This window comes from Temnothorax curvispinosus, unplaced genomic scaffold (genome assembly GCF_003070985.1).
Source record: "Temnothorax curvispinosus isolate PA1 unplaced genomic scaffold, ASM307098v1 QBEX01014574.1, whole genome shotgun sequence".
NCBI lineage: Eukaryota > Metazoa > Arthropoda > Insecta > Hymenoptera > Formicidae > Temnothorax > Temnothorax curvispinosus.
Genome location: NW_020224354.1, coordinates 442,134 through 459,923, shown reverse-complemented (window position 1 = coordinate 459,923; position 17,790 = coordinate 442,134). Strand labels below are relative to the sequence as shown.

Genomic DNA, 17,790 nt, shown 5'->3' with positions numbered 1-17,790 from the left:
GACCGTTATATAATCACTGCTGTACGATGTTACGCATGTAACGCAGTTAATAATGACGATCGTTATGCCGACCGGTCATGTCCAATCGATTCTGCTCGCGAGCGCGGACGTGTAACGAAACGACCCTGTAATTCTGGTATTTCAGTATTCGGTAGGATTAATCGTTCCTTCGGCAATCGGCGCGCGGAGGGCGAAGGCGGTAATTGATTGCGATGCCGTTTATTGACCGTCGAAACAAACTTTATTCGTTCGGAATTGGCTTGTCGATCCCGATAACAGTAGTCGTAAATCTCCCGTTTCGAGCCCGTATTAATGTCCTCTTCGGGATATTTCAAGAGTAGACACTGCAGTTTGTAAAAATATACATCATAATTATATAATAATGTCAATAGGTAAAGTAGCAATAATACAATTTTGGTCATTGAATGAAAATTTCAACTCAACAAAGCGGTTTTTTATACACACTTGAACAATTTAATAACTAATATATCATAGATATGCACATAAATGATATAAAAGTCAATTGATGTAAATATGATTATAAATGATAAATAAGGATGTAATGATGCGCCCCCAATAAACCGCGTATCGAAGACAGGTTGTTTTAAGGATTTATATAGGATTTGAGATATAAATCCGTGCTATCAAGCTTACAATATAACGTGATCTATTAGAGAAAGCCTAATGAGACAAAGCGGACTGAAATCCGAAAAGTAGTTCTCCCAGACGACGCATCCTTGTTCAAACCTGCCAGTCCTACGCAACCGGAAGGAAACGATGAAACAGCATCGAGGGTTCTATCACGGCAAGTTATGCCATCACCATGACATCCACCAGGAACGTCAATGACTACTATAACCCAACGTTTCACGATAGCCGGTCCTCATCAAACCGGTTTGCGTATCGAGGAGTCAGCACGCGGACGGAAATGCGATCGTTCCATTGACAGCCTATTATCTCCCTCCTTTCTTCGCTTTCTGTGATTGGCTTTGATCTTGAAAGCTCGGTTCGTGAAACGATATTCTAGACTCGGGAAAGACAATTGGCACCGTCAATGTGCTATAATTGAAGCAACAATATTGCCACATGTATGAGACTTATTATTAACTAATTATTATTAATTAGAGTACAATCTCGCAACTGACACAACGGATACTTCATTATGGATTGTCCATATTTTGAAGCACGAGAACGATTGCGTGCAAGTCAGACAAATCTGAAGGGAAGAAAGAAAATTGTTTAAAAAAGAAATTAATTTTTAGTTTACTGCATGCTAACTGTCGTATATTAGAATATATTCTTGCGTTTGGAACTCAAAAGATACCAAATTGAGATGTGTGCAAACACTAAAGTATATTGACATTGAAACTAACAAATAACGCGTTCGCAAACAAAAGATTGACTTTACAGACTATCCTAGCGAGATGTTCCTCAGGTTCTATAGACGTCAGTAGCTTCGTTCTCAGTCGTTTTAATGCGATTGCGAATTCCTCTCCTTGCAGTATGATTGTGAGTTTCTCTCCTTGATTATAATCTTGCATACCGCGATTCCCGATAAATCCGGTTGCGTTCCGAAGAAAACTTACACTCGATCGACTTTCTGCCCTTTTCATGGTAGAATTCATCTGACTTTCGAGCTGACTTTTATTCCTCGACTAGAAAAGAGAAAATTGCAGGCAGTTGTCGTGCAAGTACGCGACTCGTGTAGTACCGTTATACATATGTGATCATAATAGGAATAAATCTATTTATTCTGTTATTATTAATTTCCTTATATTTTGGATTAATATACTTCAACACTTTCAGATATCTGTAAATTTATTTGTATTAACTTGAAATAAATTCCTTTCTTTAAAGAACATGTATTCAATAGCGAAAGAACGAAACGGACGCTGATATATTTATTTCTCATGTTGCTTAGTATACGTAATCAGAATCTCTATTAATATGTCATAGTGGGCGGGAATTGTCTTCCGGTTTCGAATATAAGTAGCGACACGACTTTGCCGCATGTCTGGAAAGAGAGTGACTTATAATCTGATAGATTGGTTTCAGTCGTCGGTATGCTGGCTGGCTGGCATCCGTCCAGCAGCTGAGGATTTCTCTGGCAATCGTGTAACACCACGAAATGCACGAGTTTACATGATATATTCCTCTGTCTTTTCGAGAAGTTCATATCGTGCCATTGAAACGATGTGTATTTTTATGCAATCAAAATATACAAGAAAGTAATTAATTTACCTAATTATCGTTAATATTATCAAAATTAATTTTAAATACTGATCCTAATAATAATAAAAATTAAAATAGTAAGTGAGAACAACAAAAATAATTTGTCGAATTGTTGTGTTTAAGTTTGTGTTTATTACATTTAATACAATTTAATTTTTGACGTTACGGAAAGATACGGAAAATGAAACAGGTAAAGAGAAATAATGTAAAACGATAAGGATAAAAATGACGAAGGTGAGACTGCACGTGTTTCAACGCGCGCGCGCGCTTAATATCGTTAATGAACTCCACGGTCGCTGGAATGGATCACCCCTGACCTTTTTCGTCCGTCGAGAGTCGACTACCCCTCTGCCGGTCAATTATATCCCGGCAGCCGCGGTAAAAAAGATTATATCTATACACCGCGAACAACACGCGCGCTCTTTACCGAATCTACTGTCAGATACATCGTTGCCAATTATCTCTGCTCCAAAATTTGATGACGAAATTTGTACAAGCATACAAACGCACGCACATTGAATGAATACCGTGTATGGTAAAATGTTCTTATTTTAACGTCACAACGCTAAACGGTGCGTGAAAACATATCGTACTTAATTATGCTTTTGGAACACTTGACCGATTTTCTCGTGTTGAAATGCTTCAAGATCACGATAATCCAAATCTCTTATGAAGTATTTCAGTAAACCTGAACCTGAATGTGCAAGGGTTGATTTCCAGCGATCTGCCAAGTGTGTCAAGGTCATCAATACGAAAGGATGCAGTCGTTTATGATTCGCTGACGATTTTAGTAATACATTTTTTTTAACTTTTTATAATCCACTATTTTTGCTAAATGAGCAGAGATTAAGTAGTTCGTCCTTAATTTTATCAGCATGTTAGACTAATCGGTTAGCCTAACATGAATTAAGCAACTGTTATTACTTGGAAGAATTTATGAAGATCTAGAAAATATAATTTGCCGATTATAATCGCGTATAGTTTCAAACGTTTAAATAAGTATGTAATAGGGTATCGTAGTTATGCCAAGTTCAACTTTATATATATAGGACTGCAAAAGATTAACAATTGCAAATGGCGATTTGTTAAGTTTCTTCTTGCGATTATTTTGTATTATTACAAATTTTACGTTGGGAATATCTTAATTATATCCTCAAAAATTACTTATAAGTTATATGTAAATCAACAATTTCTTTAGTGAAACTGGTTATATTTTTACATTTTTACATTTTTACATTCTTATTTTAATGAACTTTTTGGCAAATTAAGATCTATCGGAGAAGCTGAAAACTCGAAGGATTATATCCGTTATACAGTACCCGTTAAATTGCTTTTTAACTGTGTAAAATAAACGTTTGAGACTGCACTGAAGTTCATCTCGTCGAAGAAAGATGAAGTCAATGAAACTGTTGGTGTTACTCGAATGTTACTATAATACGTTGTTATAATACTATAATACGTAAATCGTATAACGATACGATGCCGCGGTTATGCGAACGAAATCTGTTTTTCGATCTTGCGAACGTATAGGAGTCATTCGGAACAATGAATTAGCACGAGGAGGCACGATGCGGCGACGACGATTGCGCTCATCTCCGGCAATTAAAACGTTAAAAGTATCGTCGATTTTGCTTGATCACGGTTTTAAATCGCACATTCCGCGTCCGCTTATCTTAATGAGAATCCGGATTGCACGGCGTGGAGAAGCCACGTTGCGTTCGCTGATCCAGAAACATTTGTTATACGGATATATACAGAAAAAGACCACGTACGAAAATACAATCTAACGGATTCTTGAAAAAGACGGAATCGTGTAAAACTATTTTGAAAGTAAAGATAAAAAAGTGAGAATAGAATCGTAAACTCGGTGTATTTCGTATTTTTCGCAGCAAGACCCTTACCAACAACACTCGGCGCCGTGTTGTGTAAATTTCTCATGAGCTTTTTTACTTGTATTCGCGAGGAGAGTTTTAACGAGGCACCGGGTGTTGGCGATCGTTAAGAACAGAGAAGGGTTTGAAAGAATCACTAAAATCGGTCAGCGAATCACAAACGATTCGTTCCGATTGCAATTTTGCGCATCCTTCGCGCCGATGACCTTGACACACTGGCAGACAGCTGGAAATCGGCTCCTGCATTCAGGTCAAACGAGAATCGGCGTGACAATGATGCTCGTTAAGAGAGAAACGAAATCGTCCGCGGGCGAACGCGTCCGAATCAATTATACGAGCGATTGTCGCGTCTGTAATCTCGTTGCGTTCGTCCACCGGAAATTTGCGTCGAATTATAAGCGCTCTTTCGGAAAAAAAAAAAAAAAAAAAAAGATTGGCTCGCGAGATAACTCGCTTCTATCTGGCGTCGGATTTAACGTTGAACTGGAAATCCTTGGGCGGATACGTGTCTGAAATTAATTTTGCATCTTCTCTCCTACTCGTGTTATCTATGAAACGTTATCTATGAAGTGCTTTTTCCGAGCAATAATTTTTGTCTCGTAAACTGTCGAGAAATCGAATTAAATTAACAAATTCAATAATATAATTTAAATGTTACATGAATACTTACATTTCAATAATCGTAATACTTAATTAGTATCTATATTAATCTTTGCTCGAGTAACATCAGTTATTTTTTGACGAACTGTTTGAACGTTTAACTTTTGCGAAGCTGTTCGATATTTAAATAGATCTTTTCAATAATTATTTTTAATATGAAGATTAAATTAAATAAATTACTATATTTTTAATTTTTATTAAAGATGATTAATTATTGGTAGTATTATTGCAACATTTAATCTTTAAAAATTTATAGAATAAAGTAAGTTATGCGCGATGCAACTCGAGATGCTTCGTATATGCTCACGTCATTTACTTTACAGCACAATGTGGGATTAAGAAGTACTGTTTCGATTTTGAGCAATAACATGGTTTTGACTATCTATTGTTAAGCTTCCGCATCGCGAACATCGATGCGCCCAATGACCTCTTTTTAATAGCTCCGATAACTCGACAGATAGAAAGTTATCTGGTAACGATATGTGGTATATGATGGTTGCACAATGAATTCGTCATTGTGCGCGCTCGCCTCCCGTACTCTCCGAACAGTTCCTTTTTTGACGGACAAAGGACGACCGGATCGACTTGTTAACTTTACGCGCGCTTGCGCTGCATAAAACGACGCTACACGAGCCATGTTTAAATTCTTCTCGCGTCATTGAATTTCTGGGAATCGAGACGCGTCGAAATGCAATCGCCTGGAATTACACGCATTACAACGTAAAACGCATTACAAAAAAGTATGAAAGAAAAATGTTAACTCGAGTAATTGATATTTTAATTTCGATATGCGTACTACATGAGTGAGTAGTCATATTATCACTTTGTATACCGTTTCGAACTAATTTTAATATAATAAATTTATTGTTTCAATAAATTTATTTATTCGTTATTTGATACAGGTATAATTGTAATTTAAGAAGGTATAAGTGAATTGTGTGTATCAGATACACACAACTCTTATTTAATATAAATTATTATTGCAATCCAAAAAGTGTTTTTAGCATGTCATTTACAAACTCAATTTTGATTAAAATTAAATTTTTTTAATAAAAATATAATTTAGAAAGGATAACAAAAAATATCTAGTTAGGCTTGTTTAATCTGATGGTGAAAGCCGGATGCTATCTGTTCGTTATCGCGATCATATAGATGTTATGATCAATTCGTATTCAATATGTACTCCGTTTTTTACTATACTCCGCTCATTAATTCAGGTGTTCTTCAAACGGTGCGTTCTCCCAGGCTTCGTCGCCCGATCAGACGTATCTCCGCGTAAAATGTACGTGACCCTGACATCGCCTCCGGCCGGAGCGCGCGCGCCGCTTGGTATATCATACTCTCGTTCACAGGCGTTCCGTCGTCGCGCGTCACGTCATTTCGCAATTGCGCGGGCTCCCCCCCGGCTGTCGGCGCGCAAGAGACGTGATTTACGATCACGATTAGAACCGCGACCGTAACCGTAACGATTCGACGGCGTCGAGCAAATCGTCCAAGATATCCGATATCATCCATCTGCCCTCGATGAGGGATTCTTTAATTCAAAATATTTTTTATTTCAAAATATTCTTCAATTCGTATAGATTAAAGCAAATTACAAGTTGAGTCTATTCGATCAAATTAATTAATTGAACTTAAGAACTTAAGTAATTGTACTTAAGTATAGCGATTACGTTTAATTGGAATGTAATCGCTAGAAATTGTGTCGCTGGATTTCAAGTACTTTGTTTTTGACGAGTTTAAACTCGAATAAATTGACAGAGGCTTTAGAAATTATGCAACTTATTTTTAACTATAGTAATTCAGAGATAATCTCTCTTCCAACATATTATTTAATCTAATCTTCGGAAGTTACTATAACGCATCATCCTTGTGGATGCTGGCGTGTGTCGTAATATAAATTAACGTAATATAAATTAAATTCTGATAATAGATTCTACGAAACGATTTCACTTTTCGCTGAGAACATTTAACCTTTGTGCGACTTCCGTTTATTGACGTAAGAGATATTCGCGATGATGTCACGGGAAGCAAAATACACTTGTAATTATGCATGATCTCTGTCCGATCTCGCGTAAAGATCATTTCCGCAGTTCTCTCGTTTTTTTTCGCATTCGATTCTCAACTGAAAGCGGCGTTTCATCGCTGGGATGTATCGCCAATTGCAAACGCGTGCGGTCGTTTAGCTTAAATGAGACATTCTTCTCGGCCTATTCGCGGAACAAAAGAGAAAGAGAAAAGAGCCGTTGTCGTCGTCATGTATCATGACGTTGTTATGTACCCGCCGTTTTCTCTTGTGTTTTCGTCGCCGCAACTCACGACTTTCGGTTCTCTTTGTCAGCACCCTCGCCGCTCTCTGCCCACGATCGGTCGACATAAATCCCGGACAAGGCGGAAAAAACGTCTGTTTCGGGCACGTCCGTTCGAGCGCGGCGGGAGTCGGAAAGATGCGGCGAAGCGAGAGGATGAAGGAGAGAAAGAGAGAGGACGTCGGGTCGACGACGTTTGTTTCGCGGTCGTTGATATTTCGGTACTGTCTGTTCTCAACCCATCCTTATTTCTCACTCGGTTTCTCTCCTTCTCTCTATCATGTGCTATCTAGCCTCTATCGTCCTTCTATCCATCCTGCTCCGCCAGCGTTTCCCCGCACGATTTCGACGAAGTTCTCTCTCTCTCTCTTTCTGTCTTTCTGTGGACGCACGGTAGAGATACAGAGATCCGACGAACATGAAAGGGAGAGAGGCGGAGAGAAACAGAGAGGAGGATGGAGTGACTATGGTTCTGGTTGACCATGAGTATCTCGCCGACTATAATCTTCAGGTAGATCCGGCGTAGAGGTACGTGAGTCATCTTTCTCTCTTGTTCGCTCGTCTTCTCTTTCATTCTCCTTCCCATTTTTCGTCCGTGCTTCTCGCTCACGCGTTTCGTTCCACCGGTTTCTTTCGGCCGTTCGTTGAACGGCGTGGAAGCGTGCACGATATCACCCCGTCGGAGGTCGGAGGAGACGATTCGCGCGGCGTCAACGCTTTCGAAAAACGACCGCCTCTTAAACTCTTGTTTTGCCGTTCTTAAATCGTCACGCTTCAGCCTTTAGCGGCGCAACGGCACTTGGCGCAGGCGCTAAACCCTTTACCACTCGCTAGTTTTGAAGACTCTTCGCTTAACATCGCGTGTTTGATGAAGCGACGACCACGGACGAAAACATTGATGTTCAATTAAATTAGGATAATGATTGTCGTTGTCTTCGCGCAATCTGTTTTATAGAGACATTAGAGAGGGAATTATTCTCCATCGGTGGCATCGGTGCGATATGTTTTTACAAGAGCGCTTTAATAAATTTATTACACATTTTTACATTAACATTTGAATGAGTATATTTGTTTTTACACTTAAGTTTTTATTCACGAAGGCGAAAAAACCAACTAAAAGAGAGGTTTGCCTCGCTCAATCGACAATTACATCAGCTTACATTGCTCGCATCTCGTTTTATCTAATCGATAGTTATACCATCGTCCGTTGCATATATCCGCTCATCGTTTGCATACAATGTGCCGGTTAAACTTAGTTTTAAAGTCACATCGTTAAGGAGTTTGCGGCGAGTCAGTTAAGATCGAGTCGTGAATCTTCTTTTTACGTCGTCTACCGCGTGGCGATAAAGCCGATCTTAATGACGTTATTTGTCGTGGAATGCAGAAAAGATTCTGTGATGTGCGTCAATACATACGTAAACACATCAGTATAGATACTTATAGATGTGTCAGTATTCAGTATATAAATATTTTCATAGTTATTAACTCTTCTGAATATGTAATTCATATTCGGTTAGAAAACTACTATAAATTTATTAATAAAATTAGAATAAAAATGAAGCTAATAAATTAAAAGTAAAATTTAGATTTTGTCAGAAGATTGTCATTTATCACTTACACAAACATACAAAATGAAAACAAGATAAACATATTTCCATTCATTGCCATTAAATGTCGAGATTACATTAAATGGGAATGAGAGACGAAACTTTCTTCAACGAGCTTGTCTCTTCACTAAGTTTGATCAAGTTGAGTTATCAATCCCAGTCTCGCTCATGTGTTAAATTCGCTCGATTATCTTCGATATATCACTCAGAAGTCATCGCGATGTATGGAGGGTTCAATTGACTTATACGACAGAGGAGACTTGTCTCAAACCGGAATCACATCGTGCGAGTCTTGAATCAATAGCAGGTCGACGCGCACGGGCGACGCGCTTGTGTGTGTAATTTGCTTGCGTGTGTGTTGTAAATGCTGACGATGTCGCCGTTTGTGGAGTTATCGGCCGACGATAATGATGACCGATTATCTTTCGTCACATTACCGCGGTTGTTATTTACGAAGGCGTGTTATTATAGTCGTTCTGCGGATCGCTCTTTTCCTCTTTACTTATTACGGCATCGCGTTTTATATCGCATTTTCTACATTTCTTTGATATTTTTATTCAATTCACTTGGTTATTACCTGTAACACCCTTTGATTTATATTTTGCTTATTTTCAGACAATTCTGGTCAGAGTAGAAATAACTCAATGATCTCTAATTTTTTTTTGGTTTTGTATTATCGAGTTATTGATTTATCGAAACGGGCTTTATTTATTCTGCTCTACATGTATCAGATTAGGTTACCACAAAGGTGCTTAGCTCACTTTGAATTGCGTTTATGAATTATTTTACGAATTGCTATTTCGTATAACTTTTAGGTAAGGATAAAAATTGAATTGTGCGTTGGAAGATTGATCGTCCAGCGAATGCACTGAATGCAGCTACCTTGCCCCTAACGCGATCGTCATCCGTTGACTAGTACAATTCGCGTACTATCGGCCAAGTTTTGCGCTCTGTTTAGGAACGGTTAGGTGTATATTTAGCGACATTTGTGGAACGGATGCTGACGCTGGCCCCACGCCAGCCAGCGCCGGCCTCGGGGATTACACAGCAGCCGGTGCTCCTCGCCATCCCGCAACGTTTCCTCTCGCGCTCTTTTAACCGACTCTGTTGTTGAAACGCTTTCTTCTCTCTCTCTCTCTCTCTCTCTCTCTCTCTCTCTCTCGTGCGCGCGCGCGCGCGCCCGAAACAATCGGATCTCGAACGGAAAAATATTTCCGGCGCGGACGGTTTTTCGCGGTTCGCGTGCGATTATCACCGCGCACTGTTGTTTACGGGAATAAACACGTTCTATTATAGCGGGGGGCAACGCGATAATTGTACCACGTTGCGTTATCATTGCCGTGGACGTGTGATTCAATTAGGGATTATTTAATTTATTTACATAGGGCGGTGGCTGGCAGCCTGTTATCCATTCACGCCATATAGATATTCATTACGTATTTACATTACGAAAACTTAGTTGTTTGTAGCGTAATTGCTGTATAATTCGACAGTTATTATTGTTGAGGTAAAATTGAGTCATTAAAATGCGACGTGCTGGTTTGCCCGGGTCGCCTTTTATTATTGATACATTTTGGCGAATTTCGCGACTAGTTTAACAGCGGCATTAACGAGACGCTTTAATTGCACGATGCGAATTGCCATTGCAGCTCCGACGAATTTTCTCCGACATGCGCGCGAAATAAATACGTCTAAACTGGCCGCCATTCGTCACGTAATCTCGGCACGATATCTCGCCAAAATCGATTTCCAATGTCGAGCGACGACCCTCACCTTCGGGCGTCCGTCCATTTCCGTCCGGAATCGATGCGCGCGGACTCACAACCGGACGACAATCGAGCGCGATATTACTCGCCGCGAACCTCCGTCGCGACCTTGAACCGCTTGAAGATTACGAGGTCGCTGACCCGATCGCAGAATCGCTAGACGGTCGACCGCTTTCCTCCGTGAAATTACGCTCGTCGTATCTCGGAACAAGCGCGCGTCCCGTTGCTCAGCAATTCATCTCTGCGCTTCGATAACGAAGCGATTTCGTACATGGTAGCCTGGAGCGCGTGCTGGCACGTTATTAAAGTTCGTCAGGTACGCGAGGCCACACGTATACCTTGTCGATACCACCCCGGCAGAGTATTTCGGTTTCATAATTCCCGATCACGCTGGTGCATTAGCAACATTCTGCCCCGGCATTGCCGATGGAATTTTCAAACTGGTTATTTCTATTGCGTGTTACGTGCATAACACGGCTGACGGTATTCGCGATTCGAATTTGATAAATTTATTGGCATGCACCGTCGGGAGAATGCATCGCGCTGTCGCGAGCCGATCCCGCATTTCCGCTAATCGAAATCGACGCGGTAATCGAACGATGTATTTTCCAATATCTCCGGGGCGTATCGTATACGCAGTTGACGTTCGTCGCGTGACCACAAATCAACGGTTGCTGTCCAGTTCTTCGCGGTGGACAGATCGCAATTCTTTTTCACGAAATACAGATACGCGACATTTCGTTCGGTAAATTTAGCTAATCGTTATAAATTATCATTTCAGTCACTTTGAAGCTTGTGATTCAGCTCGTGCGTTCCCTTCGTTCGTGTTCCGATAAAAGCGCGCAGGTTCGACGCGAGCGCGCGTTGATTGTTATCCGACCGGAATCTCAGGTAACGTAATTCGCGTAATTTGCATTCGGCGGGCGGTGCAACCCTTTCGCAGATTTCGCGGAGGAGCGCGGGTCGAGGAGGCGGCAGTACGGCCCCCGCCTTTCTCATAACCTCGATCGTAAATAACCGCCCGTAAAACCCCGTCCCAGTTTCGCGGCGGTGAAACGATGTCGGTGCAGCGCGGCGTGCTCGGCTTTCCTTTCCGTCGAGCGGACTTGGAGAGAAAGAGAGAGAGAGAGAGAGAGTGAGTGAGAGAGGGGGAGGTGAGGAGAGAGAAAGAGAGATAGAGAGATATATCCATCGCGATTATTCTCGGGGCATCCGGTCTATCACGATCGAATTTGATGCCGAGTGATGCTCGAAGCATTATTTTTTAACCCTTCTCTTCTATGGATTTTGTATACATTTTTATTTGATATGCTTATTAGAGATCTATATCAGAAATTCGGTAGCGATATACTAATGCATAATATTCGTTTAGACTTGTTGTTTATGTACATACATACGTCAAATCTGTATACATATTAGTTTAGCTTTCTATACAGCGCGAAAGACCGATCCAATGTTACTTGACGAGATATTCATTTCCGTGCGATTGTACGCCATGGCGCGGCGTACAATCGTTTCCCGCTTTTTCGCGACTTAAATCCAATCGAGGGAAGAGAGAAGGCAGGCGCGGCGCGTAGATTCCGCATGAATAATTGAACGCGAGTTTGCTGCCGTGAATGAAATCGAGGCGTGGCCGTCCCCGCCGGCCGGCCGGCCGGCCGCACGGTCGATCGCGGGAATCGAGTCCGCAATAAACGAGCTACTGCCAGAGGCGCGAGGAGAGCAATCCGCAAACTTTTCCTCTAAAACTGCGAATCGAGACTTGCGCGTGGAATTCGCACCGGGCGGTGAAACGTTATTCGAGAAACGCGTAAAGTGTATTGCGCAAAAATACAATACGCCAAATGAATGATCGTGTACTTTAATTAATCCTCTTCCGGCGACGAGTCCACCTCGAAATTGCCGGCCCGTTTTTCAGAATTATTGTTATTGTTATATAGTTCTCTCTGACTTTTATATCTTCAAAACAGTTTTCGAAAGTTTCTAATACATTTCAGAAAGAGTTCTGGCGATTAAATTCATGAATAAGAATAGATATTTGATATAATTAAGATAGATATTTAATATTTATCTAGTAAACGCATATATTTTGATAAGTGGAAAAGATTTATTCGAAGTACTTGTATATATTGTAGTAATCATATATACCTAATACCCGATTTTAATTAAGAATTGTAAATATGCACGCGTATGAATATTAGTATACCGGTGCACATAAGAAGCGTCTCGCGTGCTGTTTTATATATTCCGAACAGGTTCCGAGCACTTTTATTCCGCTATTCTCGCAGTTCATCTCCTGTGCTCATGAATTTCGAACGCGGTGGATCACAGTAACTGGGTGAAAACGGGAGGAGGAGGAAGAGAAGCGTGAAGCACAGACGTTGAGAGAAGATTGGGAGAAAGAGGAGAAAATAAAGGAAAAAGACCTGGAGCGATCGCGTGTTGGCCGGCCATTAAGCATTCCTCTTGCTCAGCTATACGCCACATATTAACACCGGGGTTTTCACTTATATTGGCCCCTTATTGCTTCGTACTTTCCTTCTCCACGCGAAGGCGACTCCGCACTAGTTTGTCCTGCAGCATCAAACACAATTGATTTCTCTTTTTTGTCCTGTGGTCGTTCACGACGTAACTTCGTAATAAATCGATGAACTGCTTCGTCGAGTGTGATCAACGATCGCATTCCTGGCGAGCATTCCTCGCTGCCTTCTTCGATAAAGAATGCGTCGCAGGTCGTGTTGACTTTACTGTCAACTTACATTAGTGACGTTGCGAAAATTATGAAACTTAATTATAAAACTAACCATGTAAAACTCGAAAAAGTATAAAATGGTGAAATTATAGTGGCAAAACAGTTTTGAAATTCACATGTTGTTGAGCAATTAAATATAATCATATCAGAAGTAATCATAACAAACTGAAATTATAAAGCGAATTTATAAAATTGTTAGATATTAAAGTATTACAACGAAGTAGAATTACAACACAATGTTACGATATATATCTTCAGCATGAAACAACTTTTTTTGTGAATCTTCTTATTTCTTTTCTTTTGTATTTATATCTGTTTTACGTCTTTCGTGCGTTGCGAAGGACACGCGAACGAAAGTCTTGATCGATTGATTAGTGTCCTGAAATAGAATCTGACAATTTTTCTCGTATCGCATGACATTTTCGTTCGGCAAAGTATCATAACAACCACCCTTAGCACGCGGATTATCCATCCGTGCTCGGAACGAGAACTCCTCGTCTAAAAGTATACGTGTCCTTTATTTCCAGCCTGGCGAGCTCTCTGCCCCCTCGGAGGAGCCCCGTGAGTGAAAGGAAACGCGGAAACGGAGCGGGCTTCCCTCCGGCAATTACGGAGACGATCTTTCACGTCGCCCGGGAAGCGGAGCTTGGGGATAAGGAATCGACGAATGGGAATTTATACGTGAGTAAACATACGGTATCAGTTAAATGCCGAACAACAATAGGAAATGGCGTATCGATTATCGGTTATGTACTACGAGTATACATATTGAAAAGTCATATGTAGTTGCATATGGTAATCGTTATACACGATTTTATAATAATTATTTTTCTTTTTATGTTAAATAATAATAGTGAATGCGTTTTTAACGTTTTTTTTTTTATTTAAAACAACACGCCGCGACCGTCGTCTGCGAATAGAGAGTTTTGCGCGTTTAACTCGACGAATTAGTCCTGGCTATAGGTTGAAACACGAAGCGACTTATTTGCATAACTCTGTCCGCGTTGTACCGACACGCTGCGATTAATCCCCGTTTAATGGCGATAAATGCGGTCATCGTTGATTCGTTTCGCTGTGGTTTTACGACGCGATACTCACCGCTCGTGCGGTGTTAAGCGTTCGAGCTCGAGTGGTGCTAAAAAATGGTGTGCAGCTTGACGCAATTAGGCTTGTCTCGCGGAGAGCCAATGACCTTGTTACCGATTGAATGCGAAACGGCTCCCCGACTGTGCGAGCGACATGATTTGCATTTTGCGCAACATACAATCGTTTAACATACTTTTGTATAAGCTCCATTGATAATTCTCGCTCTCGTGCGATTAGTATGTGCGATACGCAAATCGATTCGGTTTAGCATTGAATCGTAAAATAATGGTAAAAGTTTGAGAATAGCCGAGCATCGTAATTCGTAAATTTTTGCATCATGCTTTGTTACAAAATAAATGGACGAAGTTATTATTGTCAGAGAAAACTTAAACGTCTGCAACACAAGTTAAATCTCAGTATAAGAAAGAAACCGAGTAATTGTGCTGCGTCATTGTGATATGCAATATACCATTTTTTTCAACTTAAAACTTATGAAAGTTAGACTGTGCGACCATATGTATTTAATTTTAAACTTCAAAGAATTTATCGTTGAAATATTTGGTGGATGAGATATTGTGAATGTCAAAATTCATAGATGATTAATAACAGGACGTAATGTCATTTTCAAATATTACTAAAAAAATAACTTATACTCAGAGTATCGTATCGCTATGCTAATATTATTACGTGATATTGTATGATTTATACTACACATGAATATATACAGAGTGACAATCGAAAAATTGCTGAAACTAAATAGCTGTTATTTTATAATGAATGGATAAAATGAAATGAATTAAACTGTATTGTAAAAAAAGTTATTTTTATTAGCACACAGTACAAAAAATATACATTTATGAGCTTGTAAAAATGAATATAAAAAAGATCCAATAATTCGATTGATTGTGTGGCTCATATATTCTCGGAATGGTGACAATTTGATAATAACCGCTATTGAAAAAAATTGTGAAATGCAACCAGCTATGCGACTAAATTTTCGACATTTTAATCTATTTTTAATTAAAATGACTGGTTTCTTTTGCTAAGCAATGTTTAAGTCATTTTATTCTGTTCATTTACTACAAAATAATAGCTGTTTAGCTATTTTCCGATTGTCACTCTGTATGTATTTGTGAGTTAAGTCTTTGTCCAAATCGCGATGCGCGCAAAGTATGTCTAATCCGCGTTGAGAACTTTGAATGTCACATGAGAGCAAACAGTGCGGTTACAAATGTGCACACGTCCACACTTGCTGGTGCGATATGTATGCAAGTAGTTTTTGAGGAGAGAAAATTCAACAAAAGGTGCTCTACATACAGCAGTTTTTTTCACATGGTTTATGTGTGAACTTGTTCGAAATTTCTAAACGAAATTTCTTACCGAAAAATTATGCGCATGTATAATATGTGTATAATATAGGCGAATTTTTTGTGGCAGTCACTCAACAATATAAAGGAATGAAATAAATGATTTCGACGAAGCTCGAAAATCCGATTAAACTTGCACTTTCAAACGCATTGCATCGGAATTAAAAATCGAAGCGTTAATCCATCGTTGGCGAGAATCGTTCTTTTTATCTGTTACAGCAGATTAATGCCTATTAGCGTCGCTTATTAACGTCGCAATTCCGTTCGTCGTTCTCGTGCATCGCGTTATTACACGTAATTGACAGGTGAACTGATTAATCGTATTGCAACCGCAGTCCGATTAATAATAAAAGCGTACTCGCGTTGACCAAAATTAAATAAAACTCATTAAATTCGTGTGTTTTACATCTCGCGTTGTATTTATGGCGCGCGGTCGACAATCGTCCGAGTGAATTTCAGATATTGAGAGGGATGATGAACGGGAGGTAGACTGACTGCATGCACGCCCCGATGTGGTGCGCGGCATGCGAGACGGGATATATTCGAATAATATAAATAATAAAGTCCATATATCTCAGTTACACGCGAGAACCGGACGGTGCATCGTGCCGATTATACTGCATCCGCAACGGTTGCATCGGGCTGGCTTACGACGAAGGAATGCAGAAACAGAGATGAGCGAGCTCCCAGTACATTGAATTCAAATTATCTTTCGCATCCTCGCGCGTACATGAGCATTAAAAAGGACGCATTATGTGCCGCGAAAGTACTCGGATTCATGTTTATCTCGCGGCTACGTTTTCTTTCTTTTTCGGTCACTGTCTCTTTTACGACGAGACAGAAGCAAAAGCGAGAGGCAATAAACGAGGAAACGAGTGAATGGAAGAGTGACAAGTTGACATGAAAGCATTGTAAAGTTTCAGAAATAAAAGTTTCGGGAAAAGATGCTGTCCTACATAATCCGAGAAATAGTTTTATTTATTTTCGGAAAAAAAGAGAAGAAAGGAAAAGTTATTCGTTACATTCATGTTGACATTTTGCAATTTCTCTTAAGTGGTACCTGCAAGTTTTCAGGTATATTATCGCTATTCGGTACTATACTAGATTATTTTTTACAGTTGTTAACTCTCGTAATCGATAACAAATCAACAACGATAAATTTTAAGTTTCCGAGCAATTCTTAGCTTATAATAGAAACAATCGCGTTTGGTAGATTAAAGAGTATGTCTGCCCGCGTTCGTGACTGAGTCTTCGGCTATTCAAAAGCTTTTCAGACCGCCGACCGTTTTCGTATCGGCGACGTTCCCCGGTCCTTTCAATGTCGGGAACAAAAAAAAAAGAGGAAAGAAAAAGCGTCATGCCGCCACCGAACTCGCTCGTCTCGACGCGCAACACCTGTTGAATCATTAGCCTGTCTGCGAGCTTAACGAGGACGGCAGGTAAAGTCAGTGAATGACACGTATAGTGCGCGTTTACGAGCTGTCTGTCTAATTGGCACGCACTCGCTTTTAAAAGTGTAGTATCCGTCGTCGTCGTCATCGTGGTTGCGATGTACAGTCGTCCGTCTCGCTTATGCCGCGGGATAACGGAAACGCGCTATGAAATCAAACGTAATCATAGTAAGATTGCTCTAGCTTATAATAGAAGCTACTACCGATATTTGAAACTCTTTATAAACCTAGAAATAACTTTGTTTATTTGTGACAAGTGGTTGAATACGCTTTTTGGACTGTTAAATAATGTCTTCAAAGCTGAAAGCTTTTCGACTTTTCAAAAATAACATATATCTTGTGATAAACTACTTAAAACCTCTCAAAGCGTGAATGACGTCTGTTACGCAAAAGAAGGACTTATGTCTAATAATTTATTATTGCAGCTCATGAAATTGACATGTTTACTCGGTTACACACGACCGGCAATTTCGAGCATTGTCCGGTCGCGGTCATCCCTTCCTACTCTTTCTAGCGAGCAGCTCGGTGAGAAACTCGGCTGTTCTCGATTCCCCTAACAACCCCACAAGATAGTCGGTGAAGTTTCGGCAAATGTTACGATCAAACAGTGGCGTGGATGTCACAGAGTAAACTGTTGAATCGTCACCCGTATAAAATCAGTTTAAATC

General features: G+C 40.1%; 1 protein-coding gene across 3 annotated transcripts in view; it reads left to right on the top strand.

Annotated features, from left to right (window-relative positions):
• The window catches only part of LOC112464780 (mucin-5AC-like), a 173,054-nt gene that overhangs the window by 45,617 nt on the left and 109,647 nt on the right, over nt 1–17,790 (top strand). For all 3 annotated transcript variants that reach the window (XM_025031967.1, XM_025031966.1, XM_025031965.1), the window contains one exon: nt 13,746–13,899. The gene's annotated coding sequence lies outside the window, so the exon portion shown is untranslated. The remainder of the gene's footprint in view (nt 1–13,745; nt 13,900–17,790) is intronic.